Genomic DNA, 20,028 nt, shown 5'->3' with positions numbered 1-20,028 from the left:
GACAAGGGAGGAAAAAACACCAGAAATAGAGGATAATCAAAATAGTATCAGATCCTAGTACAAAAGCCTATACTCAACAAAACTAGAAAATCTAGATAAAATGGATGGTTTTCTAAGACAGGTACCACATACCAAAGTTAAATCTAGAGCAGGTAAACTGGACAGGACCATATCCCATAAGGAAATAAAAGTCATTAAAACCTCCCAACCAAAAAAAGCTCAGGGCCAGATGGATTTAGTGCAGAATTTTACCAACCTTCAAAGGAGACCTGATATCAATATTCCTCAAACTACCCCATAAGATAAAAACAGAAAAAACACTACCTAATTCATTCTATGAAGCCACAATTACTCTGATACCTAAAACACAGAAGGAACTAACAAAAATGGGAACATCAGACCAACCTCGCTTATGAATATCAATGCAAAAATACCCAATAACATTCTTACAAACAAAATCCAAGAACACATCAAAACCATCATTCGCCATGACCAAGTAGGCTTCATCCCAGGAATTCCAGGTTGGTTCAATACACAAAAAACCATTAATGTAATCTAGTATATAAATAAACTCAAAGAAAAAAAACCACATGATCATCTCATTAGATGCTAAGAAAGCATTTGAGAAAATTCAACACCCCCTTCACGTTAAAAGTCTTGAGAAGATCAGGAATTCAAGGCCCATACCTAAACATAAAATCAACTTACTACAAACCAACAGCCAATATCAAATTAAATGGAGAGATAATTGAAACAATCTTACTAAAATCAGGAACAAGACAAGGATGCCTACTCTCCCCATATCTATTCAATATAGGACTCAAAGTGCTAGCTTGAACAATAAGACAACAAAAAGAAGTGCTAGCTTGAACAATAAGACAACAAAAAGAGATACAAGGGATAAATGTTGGCAAAGAAGAAATAAAGGTATCACTATTTGCAGATGGTATGATGGTTTATATAAGTGACACCAAAAATTCTACCAGACAACTTCTTCAGCTGATAAACAACTTCAGCAACGTGGCTGGATATAAAATTAACTGAAATAAATCAGTATCCTTTCTTTACACAAATGATAAACAGTGTGTGAAAGAAATTAGGGAAACAACTCCCTTAACAATAGCCACAAATCATATAAAATACCTTGGCGTAACTCTAACCAAAAACTTAAAAGATCTCTATGACAATAACTTCAAGTTTCTCAAGAAAAAAAAATTAAAGAAGATCTCAGAAAATGGAGCGGTCTCCCATGCTCATGAATTGGCAGAATTAATGGCCATCCTACCAAAGGCAATATATGGATTCAATGCCATCCCTATCAAAATCCCAACGCAATTCTTCAAAGACATGGAAAAAGCAATTCTCGAATTCATCTGAAAAGGCAAAAACCCAGAATAGTGAAAACGATTCTTTTGTGTGTGTGTGTGTGTGTGAAAACGATTCTTAACAATAAAAGAATGGCTTGGGAATCACCATCCCTGACCTCAAGCTCTACTACAGAGTAATAGTGATTTAAAAAAAAAAAAACTGCATGGTATTGGTACAGAGACAGACAGATTGATCAATGGAATAGAATTGAAGATCCAAAAATAAAATCATGCACTTACACACACTTGATCTTTGACAAAGAAGCTAAAGATATACAATGGAAAAAAGAAAGCATCTTTAATAAATCGTGCTGGTCTAACTGGATGTCTGTATGTAGAAAAATGAAAATGGACCCATATTTGTCACCTTGCACCAAGCTCAAATCCAAGTGGATCAAGGACCTCCACATAAAACCAGATACACTGAATCTAATAGAAGAGAACATGAGAAACAGTCTTGAACTTATTGGCACAGGAGGAAATTTTCTAAACAGAACTCCAACGGTTCATGTTCTAAGATCAAGAATTGATAAATTGGGCCTCATGAAACTGAAAATTTTCTGTAAGGCAAAGGACATAGTCAATATGAGAAATTGGCAACCTACAGACTAGGAAAAAACTCCACTAACCCCACATCTGATAGAGAGCTAATATACAAAATATATAAAGAAATCAAGAAGCAAACCACCAAAACCACACAATCAAAAAATGGGGTATAGAAGTAAACTGAGAATTCACAACAGAGGAATCTCAAATGGCTGAGAAGCACCTAAAGAAATGTTCAAAGTCTTTAGTGATTAGAGAAATGCAAACCAAAACGACCCTGAGATTCCACCTTACACCAATCAGAATGGCTGAGATCAAAACCTCGGGTGACAACCCATGTTGGCAAGGATGTGGAGAAAGAGGAACACTCCTCCACTGCTGGTGGACCAGCTGGTACCAACTGGTACAACCACTCTGGAAATCAATTTGGAAATTCCTCAGAAAATTGGAAATAGATCTACCTGAAGACCCAGAAATACCACTCTTGGACATATACCCGAAAGATGCCCTACCATGCCACAGGGGCATATGTTCCACTATGTTCATAGCAGCCTTATTTGTGATAGCCAGAAGCTGGAAACAACCCAGATTTCCCACAACAAAAGAATGGATACAGAAAATGTGGTACATTTACACAATGGAATACTACTCAGCTATTAAGAACGAGGACTTCCTGAGTTTTGCAGGCAATTGGATGAAACTAGACAATATCATCCTGAGTGAGGTAACTTAGACCCAAAGGGACATGAACAGTATGTACTTACTAATAAGTACATTATAAAAAAGGACATTATAGATAAAAGGACAGAATACCCAAGATACAGCCCACAGAACTCAAAAAGTTCAACAAGCTGAAGGGCCCAAGTGAGGACATCTCAGTCCAACTTGGGAGAGAAAAAGAAAGCAATCACAGGGGGAGGAGGGGAAGGGACCTAGGAGGGAAAGAGGATAGGGTGGGGAGAGAAGAACATCATCTGGTATTGGGTGGGGGAAAAAGATTGAAGCCCTGAGGGACAACAGAAAGAATGGAAAATGGCAACCTCAGGAGGTAGGTGGTCAGGAGAATACTCCAAAATATACCAGAGACCTGGAGGTAAGAGACTGTCAGGACTCAAAGAGAGGGACCCTAGAAGAAATGCTCTACAGTGGACAAAGGGAACCTGTAGAGCCCACCTCCAGCAGAAAGACAGGGCATCAAGTGAGGGATCGGGTTGCTATCCTACAGTCAAAACTCTGACCCATAGTTGTTCCTGAAAGATCTGCAGGGATGGAGAAGACCCTGAAGAAAAGAGGGTCCAGAGACAGGCCCAAAGGGGGATCCAGCTCAAGGGGAGGCCTCAAGGCCTGATACTATTACTGAGGCTATGGAGGGTATGGAAAACATATAAATATGAACCCCACAGACAGTGGGAACTCAAGCATTGGTTTGCTTTGCTCAGCCTAGCTATTCTTTGCTGACAGCATGCATGTATTGGTCCAGCACAGATGTACTGGTTCGCCTTCCATTGAGTTGTTGAACTTGGCTTGTGGTGACATCAGAGAGAGACTCACCAAAGAACTTCTTGTGATGTTCCTGTAGCTTCTTGTCAATTAAAGGTTGGAAAGCCTTGTGGTTTCTTCTGGAGTGAACTGCCCTTGCCGGTTCATGTGTGGTGTCTGCTGAGTGACTGGACTGCAGTTGCTGATTCATGTTTGCCGGTGGACTGGATTGAGAACAACAAAGATTGGAATCAGCCCCAAAGAACTATTTCCAAACAGGACTACTTCTCCTGTATCCTAATAACCTTTCTTTTCTACTTACCTCTGGTGAGTGGTGGGCTAGAGGGGAGGTTGAACCCTTATTAAAGTAGGTTGAGAAAAATTGTGCCTACACACTTGAGTCAGATAATATAGCAAAATCACGTTGGTCTTCCTGGCTAACTTTTATTCCTACTCTCTAGTTTTCATAGTTCATAAAAGTTCTGTGCATGCTATCATAGAATAGGAATCACCTATCTTACTCAGCTATAATCTATATGATCCACAACAATGGCTGGTCTAGTAAGACTTTCCCTGTAGTAAAATCATGGCATAAATTATATGAGAGTAACAACCACTTTCTGGTTAGATTTAAGGTCTACTCCATGGGTTGTCACCTATACTCGGCACTGCTATAGGTCCAAGAACCTGTATCAAGATGGATCATGGGTCCTAAAGGAGAACTCTATTATTACTCTGCTAAATGGATATATTATTACGATGAGTCCTCGTGATTTGTCATTATACCCATAGATTAATACATCTCTGAACCCTTATCAGAGGGGTTCCTTTTGGTTGTACATGACAATTAACATAGAAACTAACAGTTGGTCAAGGAGCATAGAGTAAGAGATATCAGAATGCTCACCCATAAACAATACAACTACCTCACTACTTTATCTCTCTCCTCCTAAGGCTCAAAGATCATCACAGAAGAGGGAGCAGAAAGATTCTTAAGACCCACAGGCAGAAGATGACTGTACGGAAGAAATGTATTTTGTACATAACAGGTCACTTGCATGTATGAATTTACAGTGGTTGTGATGGCATACACAAGACCTCCACAACTTCCCACAGACAAAATGCCAGCATGGAGAATAGAAGTGGGAAAGAAGTCCACCCTAGCTAAGGAGCTATTAGAATTAATAGCTTTTGGCAGTGGGATGTTCTGTTTTCTTTAAGGGTGTAGCCCCTGGTGGGTTGATCATGCTCCAGTAACAGTCAACGGTCACACATCCAAGAGTATATAGGCAGCACAAATTGAATTTGATGGGTTTAAAATTAAATGAGAGCACAGTTCAGTAGGTTTGGAAGGAGACGTAGATCTGGGGGGATTTGGGGAAGGGAATGAATATGATCAAAACAAATTGTATGAAATTCTTAAATAACTAATAAAAACAGAAGGGAAAAAGGAAATTCTCAGGGGGAGCAGGAATAAATACCGAGACTGAAGATGAGAAACCAGATGAAAAAAGACCCTAAGGGAATTTATAAATATTTTGGTTGTTTTTAAGAATTGAAATTTGCCCAGTGACAAGGTCCCAGAATAGGATAAACCTAGTCTGAAGCACCTGGAAGACATTACATTTCTCAGATGCTGCCCAGTGTGTGCATAATTTACAATTTCACTTTGATCCCATTGAATATTTCACAAATGAAGTGTTAACAAAGACATACAGGATGATGTGAGAATCATATTATTCTGATTCCTTTTTCTCTGATGGAACAGAAAGTATAGGCTGTACAAGGTAACAGGTAGATTGTAAAAAAGAAAAATAAATGTCACTCTTAAAAACCATTAAGAAAATGCAAAATCACAAGGAATATGGGACAGTTTATACTGAGACTAGAAAGGTCTCCCACAACATTTTTCCCATCCTGAAATTCCTGAGAACATCATAGCTACCCTTAGAGTGGCAGACACTGAAACTCTCGCAATTTAGTTGAACATATAATCTTAGGAGCGCCATTAAACTTTACTGAAGAAGGTACTGAAAATGGAGGAGATGGGAGAAAGGGAGAGAGAAAAAGGGAGAAAAGGAGAAGCAGGGTGGGAGAGGGAGGAGGAGGGACAGGAGAGGAGGAGAGAAGGATGAGGAAGAGGGGAAGAAATAAAGGAGGAAAACTGAGTTAGTGGATATGATGTGCAGGCAAGAGAGAAGGAGGATGTTATGGCCTTGATGATACCCCATGCTGGTCCACATTTTACCTTCCTGAAAAGGGTGAATTTGCAACATTTTGTAGGATATTTTAATATTTCGTGCTCATTTGCTTATCTTTCACTTTAAGCCTACTATTAAAATGTCAAATATAAGACAAAAATTATTCTGTGGTCTGTAGATAGTCAGATTTCACCAGTTATCAATATTCTGCTCACAATAATAAAAACAAAATCCACTCTTGGCCAAGGATTCAACTTGAGGCTGTCACATCTTATCTTTTGCTGCCATGTATCTTAATTCTCTGTTTTAATTAGTTCATACTTGACAATTCCATACTTGTGTGGAATGTATCACAATCACATATGTCCTGCATTGCCACCTCCTGTCCCTTCCCAATGAGGATCACTCCCTTCTTCCATACTGGCACTGTTCCTACAGCCCATCTCTCTGTCTCTCTCACTATCCCTGCTTGTCTGTTCTCCCACTGTCTCTGTCTCTAACTCTGTGTGTGTGTGTGTGTGTGTGTGTGTGTGTGTGTGTGTGTGTGCAATGCCCACAAAAGCTTAAGGGGAAAGAAAGGGGAAAGGATCATATTATTAACATAATTTATTGACCATGGGTTTGGAACTATCCATTAGAGCCTGGTGGGCTAACTAGTAGATACACAAATGGATACAATTGATACCCCCTCTTCAAAACTCCATTGCCAGTAGTTCATCAATAAATGGCAGGATCCTGTGATCCCCTTCCCAGCTATAGCTGACTTGGAAGATGCCAAATTGTATAGACCTACTGCCAGGAACCACAACTGCTATTAGTTCATGATTGTCATAGCAGTGCAATGATTAGAAAATAACATTTTGAAGCCCTTCTTCCTACTTTAGACATTGGTGGATAACAGGCACTCTTCTCTTGTTCCTGATTTTATAGGAAATTCTTGACATTTTTCCTATTTAACAAGATGCTGACTTGGTACCAAAAACCCCTTCATTATATTGAGGTGTAGCTCATCCTGATCACTATAGAGTTTTTAATCACGAAGAGATGTTTGATTTTGTCAACTGCTTTTCTGTATTTATTGAGATGGTCATATGATTTCTACCTTTGATCCAATTATTTGAAAAATACACCTACTGATTTACATACATTAAACTATTCCCACATCTCTGGAATGAAATCAAGTTTAATACGACCGATGATTTTTGATGTGTTCCTGGATTCAGTTTTCGAGTATTTTATTGAGAATATTTGCATTTTTATCCTTGAGTGACTTGTCTAGTTTGATGCTTTGGTACTAGCGTAATGCTGACCTCATAGAGGTCACAGTGGAGAGTTCCTAAAAATATATGAAGGGACCCTAATGAACTATCTGAATAAGGAGCTTGATGCAGTCCCTACAGGACATCTCTTGTCTCCAGTACCAGGACTAGATTATATCCAATTAAGTTGTTCACCAAGGAAGTCCCTAAATAACTGAGGCTGTTGTGGAGATAATAGATTGCTCTACACAAAGGGACATCAAGGTCCCATGGCTGAAAACAACACAACACAACTCATTGAAGATGTTGAGCTGGTGCCTACATAGAACTTTCACCTCTATGCCCTAGTGTCTTTGGTGCAGTACGATTCTTTGCAGGCTACCAAAAGAGAAATGTAAACACCAACCCAGCCACAAACCCTTTGATCTACAATGCTACTTGCAAAGTATACTGGAGAAATGGTGGCAAAGCTTATGGGAGTAACCAATTAATGCCTGATTTGAATTAAGGCCCACTCCAGGAGATGGAACCCATACCTGATGTTACTCAGGTGACCAAGAATCAGTGCCCTATTCAGCTACTATCAGAGAAGGTCCCTCCTGCAGAGGATGGGAACACACTCGAAGAATCACAGTTGCACCAGGTCCCTGTGTGTATTAAAGCTTTCAGTTTAGTGTTTTTATGGAATTCCTGAGTGTATGAATGTATAGAATCCAAGAAAGTATGTCAATTTTCTCCTAATTTTGAGATTTATATTGTTTTCTAACATTTTATCTATTTTGTAATAATTCTCAAGGACTGTTAAAAAGAATGTACGTTCTGCACTATTTGGATGAAATATTCTGAAAATATGTTAGGTCCACTTGATCTATGGGTCATTAATCCCAATGTAACTTTGATTATTTCTGTTTGGCTTATGTGTCTATTAGTGAGAGTAAGGTATTGTAGTCAACAACTATATTGAATTGGGATTGGTATATGACTTTATAGCTAGTCTTTCTGGGTATACGGGTGTGGGCTGGCAGCTGTCTTTCAGAACTTGAAATACACCTGTTGAAGTCTGTCTGGATTTTATAGTTTTCATTGAAAAACCAGTTGTTATTCTCATGGGACTACTTTTGTATATTGTCCTGCCCTTGTTCCTTGCAGCTTATAATATACATTGTTTGCTCTGTTTATTCGGTGCTTTGACCATACTCTGATATGGGGAACTTATTTTCAGCATATATCATTTTAATTTTCTGTATATATTTTCTACCTGGATGATCATCTCTGTCTCTAAGTTTGCAAATTTTACTTCTATGATTTGATTGAAAATTTTGTGTGTGCCTTTGGTCTGTAACTCTTTTCTATTGGTCCTTCTTCAATGTCCATAATTCATAGGTTTAGTTTTTTCATGGTATCCCAAAGCTCTTGTAGGTTCCATTCATATGTTCTACAGGTGTTATTTTTTTCTAACTGAATGCTCCAGTTCCTTGACTTTGTCCTCAAGCCCTGGTACTCTATCCTCCACATGATCTCTTCTGCTGATAAGCTTTATACTAAGGATTTTAGCTGAATTATTAAATGGTTCATTTACAGATCCATTTTAATTTGGTTTATTTTAGCATTTCTATTTTTTTATTAAATCCTATTTTTGTGTCCTGAATTGATTTTCTTATTTCACCTAGTTCTTTGATTATATTCTCTTGGAATTTATTCATGGGTATATTCTTGACCTATTTAAATTCATTTTTGGTATTTATTCATGTCCTCTTTGAATCCCATGAACATATTTATAATTAATTTTCTGAATTCTGCTTATAAAATTTCATCAAAGTATCTTTCCTCAAGGACCATCACTATGGGGTCAATAGATTTTTGAAGGAGACATTGACTTTATTCTTTTGTTAGTTGTGTTTTAGTACTGGGGCTTGTTCATCTGGGGTTAGTTCATTAGGTGAACCTTTCTAGCATGTTAATTTGTTTGGTTCCTTGTGTGTCAATCTTGGTTTACTTGGTCTTGATAAGGCTGGATAATGCTTAGAACACAGTCTATACTTATTCATAGATAGGAACCTGAGATTATCCCCATTTTTCTGATCTCTCAAAAGAGATCCATAGGATATGTGGGTGTTGAAACCAAATTGCAAAGCTACAGATTTTTAGAGACAGGGATCATGGTATTGATAGGCTAAAGACCTTAGGGCTAAGGTTTCAGGTTGTATGTCTTTGCCCTCATATGAGACTATCTATATATCTAGAATATCTGTAGGTCCTGGCATGAGCCAAGAACTGGCAGTGAATAGAGGTCTAAATCACTGAACTCTGATTCCCAAAGGGTAAATCAGAGTCGTTTTGAGTTCAGCAGGAATATGGAGATGTGTTAGGGGAAAGGTCAAAATTCATGGGTCCCACTGCAATCAGAGAACTTATGGGTTCAAGCAGGAGTACGGAGTTGGACACAAGCACAGGGTCTTTCTGCAAAACAATTATGAAGGCTAGGCACCCCACAGTCAGCAACAATCACACTTCTAAAAATCAATTCTCTCTATTTGCGATTTCTCTAATGGCTGTGACAAATGCAAGTAAAGAAGGAAAGGTTGATGTTGGCCCATAGTTCTAGGATGCAATCTCTCCTTGTAGAAAAAGTCACAACAGTAGGGCCTTTAGGGACATGATCACATTCTATAATAGTGAGGAAGAAAGAGTAGTGAATGCTCTGCCTGCCCTCTCATTTTTATTGAGCCTAGAAGTTAGCGTGAGATTTTCCATTATAATTAACTCAATCTAAAAAAAAATGCCTCTAATGTGATATCAGATCTTGTCAAGTTGACTAAATAAATAAATAAACAAATAAACCATAAAAATTCTGATAACCCAGTCTTCCCATGATACACTAAAGCAACAAGTCTCCCTTTGAGATCACTAATGCCACGTGGATTCCCGTTGAAGCCATATAAGGAATAAATTCAATTTCTTAGAGACCTATAAGCTGTCTGAACTAAATGTTTAAGGATCTCCCTCACTCCCAAGAAGATGGAAGAACACAATTTTCAACCTTAATCTAATTTCGCCAACTCCTTTGGTACTGTGTTCTTTGTAAAAAGCCATGTAACGTTTAATATTGGTTATCAGTTGGACAAGATCTGGTACCACCCACGAGACAAGCCTCTGAGAATGCCTATGAGAAATTATCAAGATTAAGTTAAAGGAGATTGACAGACCCACCCTAAATATGGGCAGCAACATTCCCTGGGCTGGTTTCCTGGGCTTCATACAAAAGAAAAAGGTAACTGAACAGTACCATTCTTCTCTCTCTGCTTCTAAATTGATTATAGGATATGACTGGTCAACTCCTGCTGTCAAGATTTGTCTGCTGTACTGTGGAGCTGGGAGCCTAAGCCAGCCATTCTTTCTTAAGAATCTTCTGGAGGGAGTTTTTGATGCAGCAATAAGACAAGTAACTAATGAACCGCTACACTCAGTTCTATCATTGGTGCTAACAAGGCAGCTCTGAGCTGGGTATGGCCATTCACATTTCTATTTAGGAAAAGCTATCTTTTCAATAAAATTAAGCAAGCTTTCCCTTGACAACCTTCCCATTATGGGTTCCAAGATCTAGACGGGTAGGTTTCCAAGGATTTTCAGTCTCTTCCCTACTAATATCATATACTACACACATTCTTGATTTAGATAAATTCTTGCTTTCAATGCAAAGGCTTTTACAATCAGCAGGGGACAAACCTAGACTTCTTGAACCTCTCTTCCACCCTTCCCTGCTATTGGTAGTGTCAATGTTCAAGGTTGGGATCAACAGACTATTCCCTTTGAAGGCTTGAATACCCGAATCCCCAGAGGAAGAAGAGCACTTTAAGTAAATAGTGCTTGACTGTCTTTCTTGTCCCTCTGCTTTCATATCTGGGCCATTGCAGACCTCCTGATACACTTTTAAGCCAGTGCACAAAAGAATGCAATTCACAGAATAATAAATATTCATCACCACCAGGCATTCTATACACTAGTAACATCATTTTACAAACATTCTGTACATGCATCTTTGTGAATATTCCTGGCTTGTTGTTTAGCTGTTTGTATCCCAAACAGACCTCAAACTTACTCCTGTAGCTGAGGATGGCCTTGATCTTCTGATCCTTTCACCTCTAGCTCCTACATACCGAGATGACAGGCATGTGTTACCATGTCTGGTTTTTGTAGTGCTAGTGATCAAACCAAAGTTTTCGTTTATATTAAGAGAAAGTAGATCTTATAAATTTCCTACCACCAAATAAAACTGAAACTCTAAGAAGATAAAATTATACTCTGTGAATTTGTACCTGCAACACATCAGATAATAAAGACATCATATAATAAATATGGAGCTGAACTTTTTGACAGAACTACCCCAGGTGCTTCTCTGTGATGACTATTGGTTTACTTTGGTTCCCTTGAAGCTAGGAACCAAAGTAAACTGTGAGGCAAATTGATCACCACAATCATCTACACAGTGGTCCACAAATGACCTCTCTTGGTAGGATACAGATAGAGAAAGCTCATTAGCATGATCTTCTAGAATTTAAAACTAGAAATTTAACATGGGGCTAGAGGTAATTGGTGCTGCAGGAACCAGAACCCTCAGGCTCCCACATCATGCCATAATCATTTTCTCATAGTCATTTATGAAACCTCTTGTAATCCATTTATCAGGGTCAAAAAAAAAAGCCTCTATTCTCTTCCTACTGCAGGCTTCTGTCTGTTGGCACCAGAGCAATGCCCCCATTTCCTTGAGTCCTAGTGCCTGAAAAATCAGAAAGTTGGATTAATTTATTCTCTGGCTGCAAAATTCCATCTTATGCATAGAATAACCTCTTACAATCCACTCAGGATTTCTCCCTAGAGAATTTGCTTTGCAAAGCAGATAAGGATTATTTGTAAATAATTAGCAATTACATCCACATAAATGGATATCCTACAAATGCTCCATGTTCCGAGGTAAATGTATTCTTTTGGAATATTTCTCTCAATAGGTATCAGTTAATTAGGAAACTCCTCTTCCAACACTGAATCAGTAATCTCTTCAAGACCACTGTCAAAGTTATCTGCAATTCTAAATCCATGAAGAGTGTGCTAATAAGCTATTCCTCTACCTGTACCCTTGACATTAACATCATCCAACCATAGCCCCGATTTCAGAAAATTTATTATCAATTTCACACACTAGAGAGGTTTCAATTAATTTTAGGCAGAGTCAAAGTAACATTGCATTTTGTCTTCACTCCTGTTGCCCATGCAAGGAGAACTTGCAAGAAAATAATATTTTAATGACTTAGACACAGTTCCCAATAGAATTATCTGAGAGAGGATTTTTCAAGAGTTACATCACTAAATGACCAAACCAAGATGCAGTGTCTGGCTACCGCCCACATGATCCGTTGTGAGCCATGCTTTTATAATGATGATATGAAATTTAGACACACCTCTTTTAGAAGTAGTCAAAGAGATATTAGCAAGGATTTCAAGACCAGGTCCTCAGAAGTCATCAAATGTCCTACATGGTATAAACTCTGCTTTTTGGCTTATTATCAATACTAATAAAAGCATGTTAAGTATACAATTCACATTATCTCGTGTGATCCTCTCAAGAACCCTAAGCACTGAGTCCTATTGCTGTTCTCATCGTCAAGAGGGGACGCTAGAGGCTTCCTGAGGCTAGCTACTTTGACATGTAGGTAAATGAAAGAGTACATCCTCCATTCTTCAGTGATGATTCTGATTAAGCAATATCAAGTTAAAGCTATGGCTGATTACAGAACATACTATGGAAATAAAAATGGTTGTATTTCTCTGTGTGTAGCATTATTGTTCTATATTGTTACTTTATTTTTTTCAAAGCCTTTTTAGAAAGGTCAAAATTAATTGTCAGTATTGTATTGTGTTTGTAGTATTTACAAGGAGTTTTGTTCCTTAACAGGTTTTACAGTCTGTCCTAGGTCTCCATTGGCCATTTAGGTATAGCAATCATCTCTCCTTTCTTTTTGCTGAAAAGAGTTCATTTAAAATGCTGGGAAATCTTTCATCATTCCTCTACTTCTTTAGGGAAGTAGTACTTTTCCATCACCCTCCTTGGCATTTTGTGTCCTCCTTGACTAAGACCACTGTAAACCAGATCCGATATATTTCTCTCCCATGCAAGGACCTGGTAATGTTTTCACCATTCCCCTAGAACAATCAGTGAGGTCTTATAAAGTCACAGTCCCATCCTGAAACAATCTGTAGTTTCAATATTCTGCCTTTAAAATGCAGTACTGGTCTCATTATTGACCACCACTTTGGCATTTCCATTTCTCTTTCTATATCCATCTCCCATTACATAGAACATTTGTAGCTCCCTGAAGTCGTAACTTGAGTCCTTGCTGACACTGTCCAGGCGAGCTATCTCATTCTATCTCACTTCTGTTATCTTGTCAGGTTTCCAGGCAATAGCACATACATAAGATTTTGGCCAAATTTCTGTGTCTACCTGGAGCTGAAGGAAAGTACAGAATAACTAAGAGGATCCTAAAACACATTTGTTACTAGTGTCAAAAGATGTAGCCCAATAGACAATGAGAATTTCCCTCATAGGGAAAGACAGAACTTAGACCCACATCATCACAGCCTTTATCTTATAGAAGGAGTAGCAACATCAAAGAGACGGAAGTCTTACCCAAGCAAGAACAGGCTTCCATGCGGCTCATCACTTCAGCCTGGCTGCCTTACCTGCAGCCTCTGCCTCGGTTCCCAATCATAACAATGGCCAGGACCTGATGACCGCTGCCCTACTCCACTGACATCCACAGGTGCTCACAGATTAGGAGTCTCAGTCTAGATAGCATTTTTAGAAACAGATGCTTCTCAGACTCACTGGTCTCTCTAGCCCCATATTGCCAGTGGTGTTACAGCAACTGGTAAAGATTCTTGCTCCTGGAATCCATGTTTCTACACCTGCTGTCATGTGTTCACTTGTTCTACCTCAATATGAGATTTTACTCTTCTTTTTGGTGGTTCGAGGTCCCACACCTGCTCCTTTTCTTGGTCCCCACTCTCATCCCTCATAAGGTATCAAATACATAGATGATGGAGCATTTATACCATAATACTCTGACGCATGCTTTGCAGCAAATAACAGTGGAAGCCAACCTCCTTTTGCTAGCAATCAGTCAGGGAAGACATGAATAGCCAGTGTAGCAATCAGCCCCTAATAGCCAGGACCTGATTAGTAACCAAACAGCTCCCTAATTTTCCCCTTGTTCCAATCAAAGACCATGCAGGAAAAAAAGATGCAAATTTGCTAAAACTAGCAGCAAGGATTTTGGTCAGACCATAGATACCATTTCTTACAATGGGAAATCCATAGAAAGATCTCAGCCCCAGGGCTGTGCAGACCATGGTTCAGGAACCGTCTGCTTCTAAGCTACAATTGAGATGAATACTAAGGTTATTCAGAAACTTTCGGAGCAATCATGCTATATTTGTTCGTATTATACTTATTCAAATGTAATTTTATGTCTGTTGAATCTAATAATGAAAAGTTGGGATATATCATTTGTGTGCCTTATTCCATTTCTTTGGCAATTCATTCCTATTGTACTTTATGAGAATATTATTCAGAAATGGGTCAAAATTAAAAATAAAACAGATCTTCCACTATAAAGAATTTTAAAATCGCTGTGGCTTATGCCCCTTACAGAAAGGAGTGGCGTCAAAGGCAAGAGATGACAGAGGGTTGGTTCTAAATCCAGGCAATGGATATTCCTTGAATTAATAAACGCATACATGAGCTAAGTGAGCACAAAAGTGCCTGACACACATGAAGACGTCAAGTCCCTACCTTATATTTCCCAAAAGGAACCTAAGCCTTCATTCTATAGTTTTTTGCAATAAGCTGTGCTCCAGGGAGCTAGGAAGTTAGTCACTAAAACCTAACCAAAAAGCAATTTGGCCAGCATACAAGATCAGTAAATTGCAGTGGAAAACTAAACAAGTAAAAAGATTTGGATTTGGTTTCTGGAAATAAAATAGCAACAGAAATACAGAGAAACCATGGTTATTAGTATCTTGTTGGCATGTTAGCTTAGGTCTAATTCAAAACAACTGTCTTAAAGGGTGGAATCAGGTTCTCATGCAATAGATCTACCAGAACTGCTCTCTGTGGATCTGGAAACATTCCCTCAGGATACATCCTATGCGGAGGTTTCGTTGGCAAGTGGGCCTGTGGAAAAGAGCCCTTGGAAGGACTCAGCAGTGCACCTGCCAATACGCACAGAACGTTTACCAATCCTGTGTCCAATTTCAGCATTTGCTTCCTTGTTATTTCCTTAACCAACAAAACATTGACAAAAATAATAATGGCAATTAGCATTCTGTGAGAAATGCACTGCTCAGAACCAACGGTTTCCAAGTGGCTTACTCAACTTAGACAAAAACAGGCACTTATCCATGAGCCTCAGTGCTATCTGGGATTCCCACCTGCTTCTACCCCAGATCGGCACTCATGGTCCCCTAAATCAACAATTCTCAGGCTTCTATCCACCCTTACACATGTGAGTTATGATATTTATTTACAATCCTCACTTCTTTGGGCATAATAAAGTTATGAACAATGTCAGAGGAAGGAGCCCTAATTCAAGAGAATAAATGGGATACAGCTAAATGGGAAATCATCTTAGAAAGGGCAAAATAAAATCCATGCTGGTTGAAGTCATCTACAAACATAGATATAAAACTACTATCTAATTTGATATCCCTAACAAATGAAACACACACACACACACACACACACACACACACACACACACACACACACAGGCCATGTTACAATTTGGGGATTGGAACATTCTCGAAGCTCATTTCTGTGGACTGAGTTGTGCCCCCATTGATAAGGGCATCTCTGGCCTCTGTTGTTGTTGTATTTGGAAACAAAGGCTTGCATCAATTATTTTCTCACTGCTATAACAGAACATATAACAGAAGCAACTAAAGGAAGAGAGCATTTATTCGGGCTCACAGTTCGGAGGTCTATCAGTCATGGTGAGGAAGGCATGACAGGAAGTGAGTGAGGCTGCTTGTCACACTGTATCCACCATGGTCAGAAAGCAGGTATGACTGGTGGGACTTTGGCTGATTTCTCCTTTTTATTCAATCGGGAAGCTAATCAATAAAAGTGTGCCACCCATTCTGGGGGTATCTTCTCTCCTCAGTCATACCTTTCCGAGAATCAAGATTGATGAGAAAATCCTTGCCGTCTAAGCTACTTGGCGTCTGCAATGTCAGCCTCTAAGGAAGACATATTGTTTTCTCCTATACTCTCAAAGCACAGAACACTTTTTAGCGGACATATGGGTTCTACCACATATATGCACTAAGCGATACTCCAGCAGACCTCAAAATGGCTAATCTGCAATTGATTCCATCCTGGCGCCTTCTCCCTGAGACAGCATCAGACTCCATAAACTCAAGAGTCAGTCCATTAAGTCACGCCCACTCAGGATGGCAGTTGCCATTCTGAAATGGAAACCTATACTTCTAACCAACCAGCACCACTCGAGTTTTCTATGACTGCCCTTCTCACACTCGGTGCCCTTTCCAAGACATCTTACAGAACTCAGGGAACCAATTCTATGGCTTGATATAAGAGGTGCTACACAGCATCCACTCTGGAAATCAGTCTGGAGGTTCCTCAGAAAAATCAGACATTGTACTACCTAAGGACCTAGCAATACCTTTCCTGGTCATATACCCAAAAGATGCTCCAAAATACAACAAGGACACATGCTCCACTATGTTCATAGCAACCTTATTAATAATAGTCAGAAGCTGGAAAGGACCCAGATGCCCTTCAACAGAGGAATGGATACAGAAAATGTGGTACATCTACACAGTGGAGTACTACTCAGCTACCAAAAACAATGACTTCATGAAATTCATAGGCAAATGGATGGAACTAGAAAATATCATCCTGAGTGAGGTAACCCAATCACACAAAAACACACTTGGTATTCACTCATTAATAAGTAGATATTAGCCCAAAAGCTCAAATTACCCAAGGTGCAATCCACAGACCACAGGAAGGTCAACAAGAAGGATGACCAAAATGCAGATGCATGGTTCTTAAGAGGGGGAACAAAAATATCCATAGGAGGGCATATGAAAGCAAAGTTTAGAGCAGACACTGAAGGAATGGCCATTCAGAGCCTGCCCCACCGGGGATCTAGCCCATATATACACAGCCACTAAAACTAGATAAGATTGATGAAGCTAAGAAGGGCATGTTGACAGGACCAGATATAGCTGTCTCCTGAGAGGTACAGTCAGAGCATGACAAATACAGAGCCGAATGCTAGCAGCAAACCATTGAACTGAGAATGGAATCCCCATTCAAGGAATGAGAGAAAGGATTGAAGGAGTTGAAGGGGATTGCAACCCTGTAAGAACAACAATGCCAACCAACCAGAGCTCCCAGGGACTGAACCACTACCCAAAGACTACACATGGACTGACCTGTGGCTCCAGCTGCATATGTAGCAGAGGATGGCCTTGTTGGGCACCAATGAAAGGAAAAGCCCTTGGTCCTGCTAAGGCTGGACCCCCCCCCCAGTAAAGGGGAATGTTGGGGGTTGGGAAGAATGTGGATGGGGAGGGTAATACCCTTACAGAAGAAAGGGAGGGGGAAGGGATAGGGGACTTATGTCCAGGAAACCAGGAAAGGGAATAACATTTAAAATGTAAATAAAAAATATCCAATAAAAGAAAAAAAAAGAAATGCTACACAGGACACAGATGAATGGACAAATGCAGAAAATCACATAGTCAGCTCAGTGAAGTCCTAAGCAAAGGAGTTCTGTTTCAATGGATTTGAGGCACACCATCCTTCTAATACATTGATATGCTTACCAACCTGAAAGAACACTAGACTTCTTTGTACAAATGATTTCAAAGAGCCCTCCTACCTCTTTCTTAGACACTGGAACTAAAAACCAGAATCTTTGTCTAAGCATGTGCCCTTCCTGGTACTGATTCTAGTTGAAAGTTATCCAAGGGTCTCCCAAAGTCATATCAATAGCAAATTTACAGACCTCAAAGGTGGTCATTATGAAAAACAAGATACTCCTATCATTTAGGAAGACCCAGTCTTTTAGGAGTTATGTGACAAGAAACTGACACAAAGATCAAATATATTTCTGCTAACACCAAACAGATAGATATACCTATCTAAAATCATGGTGACACCTTCCATTAGAGTTAGGAGTTGGCATGACTTCAGAACCAGTAGAATCAATTCTCTCTCTCTCTCTCTCTCTCTCTCTCTCTCTCTCTCTCTCTCTCTCTCTCTCTCTCTCTCCTCCCCTCCCTCCCTCCTCCTCCCTCCCTCCACCCTCTCTCTCTCTCTCTCTCTCTCTCTCTCTCTCTCTCTCTCTCTCTCTCTCTCATCTCTCTCTCATATTCAAGTGGGTCTGTGCATGAATGGGGAATGTGGTGGGTATATGCTTATGTGTGGCCTTGTGCACATGGAGGCCAGAGTTTGCTGCTGAATATCTTATGAAATTATTCTCCAAACTTATTTTTGGTTTGAGGATTTAATACTTGTATGTAGTGCATTTTAATAAAAATAGATCCCACTTTATTCTCCTTTAATTCCTCCCCACCACTCCCCCAACTTTCTCTCTCAACTTCGTGTGCTCCTTTTTTAACCTTAGTCAATTTAGTGCTTTCTCTATGGACCTTCTACTAGAGCACATAGTTTTTCATGGAGGATGGGGTCTTAAAGACCATGCCCACAGTGATACACTTCCTCCAACAAGGCCACACCTCAAATAGTACCACTCCCTGGGCCAAGTATATTCAAACTACACAGGGTTATAAAAGTAAGAATTTATGGGCAATGTATTACTTTGCATTGAAATTTTGGTCCTTCTTATTTTCCTCACTGTTTTATTTTTAGATACTAAAATATCTATGCCTGATTGTTTTCAGTTCCATTTCAACTGACTAATACCCTTTTCAACATTGTTTTCTTAAGTTGTTTTCTACAATTGATAGTGAGTTATGTTTCTTGGAGGCAAAAACAAATGATAGATCCCATAATCTAATCCAATCTGATAAGTCTGTGTCTTTTATTGGGCATTTGAGACTAGTAATATTCTAAATTATTATTAAAAGACATATATAAATCCATGTTGTTTTGCTGATTTTCCAGTGTCCCCTAGTTACCTTTTGATAATCTGTCCTGGCACTAATTAGTTGTTTCCTGTGACCTCTTCAATGTATTTATTCTTCTCTTCAGATTGAAGTATTCCTTCTAGTATAATGTGTACAGAAGTTTTCATAAGTTTTATCATGGAAAGTGCTTGCTTCTCCTTAGTTTTAATTTGGTAGGTTTGCTGGGTCTGATAGTTTGGATTGATAGCGCTGGATTTTGAAACTTGGAATAGATCTTTCCAGGCTCTTCAGGCTTTAAATATTTCTGTCAAATGATCAGATGTTAGTTTAGCTGTCCTGCCTTCATAGGTGATTTGACTTTTCTCCCTTGCAGTTTTCAGTACACCTTCTTCATTCTGTGTATTTGTATTTTTCAATACTATGTCATAGAGAATTTCTAACTGGCCTCATTTATTTGGTGCTCTAAAATCCTCTTTTATCTGGAAGGATATTTCTGTCTCTATGCTTGAGAAATTTTCTTCAATTACTTTACTGAAGATATTCTCTATGTCTTCGGTGTGGTTTTCTTCTATGCCTTTGAGGTTAGTCCTTTCCATTGTGTCCCAAAACTCTCTTATGTTCCATTCATATATATTTTTAAATTTCTCATTGTCCTTTACTGAGTGACCCAACTCCTCTACTTTTTCCTATCATCCATCATTCTCTGTTTTCAACATGATCTATTCTATTGGTGAGACTTACCACTGAGTTTTTAAATTGGCTCATTGAGTTTTTCATTTCCAGCATCATTTTTGTTTGGTTTCCCTTAAAATTCATATTTGTATTTCTGCATTGGGATTTGTACATCTGGAGTGAGTTTGTTGGTTGAGTTTTTCTTTCTTCTGTTTTTGTTTGTTGTTTGTTGTTGTTATTCAAATCACCTTTATACTTCTGGGAGAGCTATTTACAATGTTTTGGAGGGAACTAATTCATAGCAGGAATAGGATTCAATTACCTCTG

This window comes from Rattus rattus, chromosome 11, assembly GCF_011064425.1.
Source record: "Rattus rattus isolate New Zealand chromosome 11, Rrattus_CSIRO_v1, whole genome shotgun sequence".
NCBI lineage: Eukaryota > Metazoa > Chordata > Mammalia > Rodentia > Muridae > Rattus > Rattus rattus.
This window is presented reverse-complemented; position numbering follows the sequence as displayed.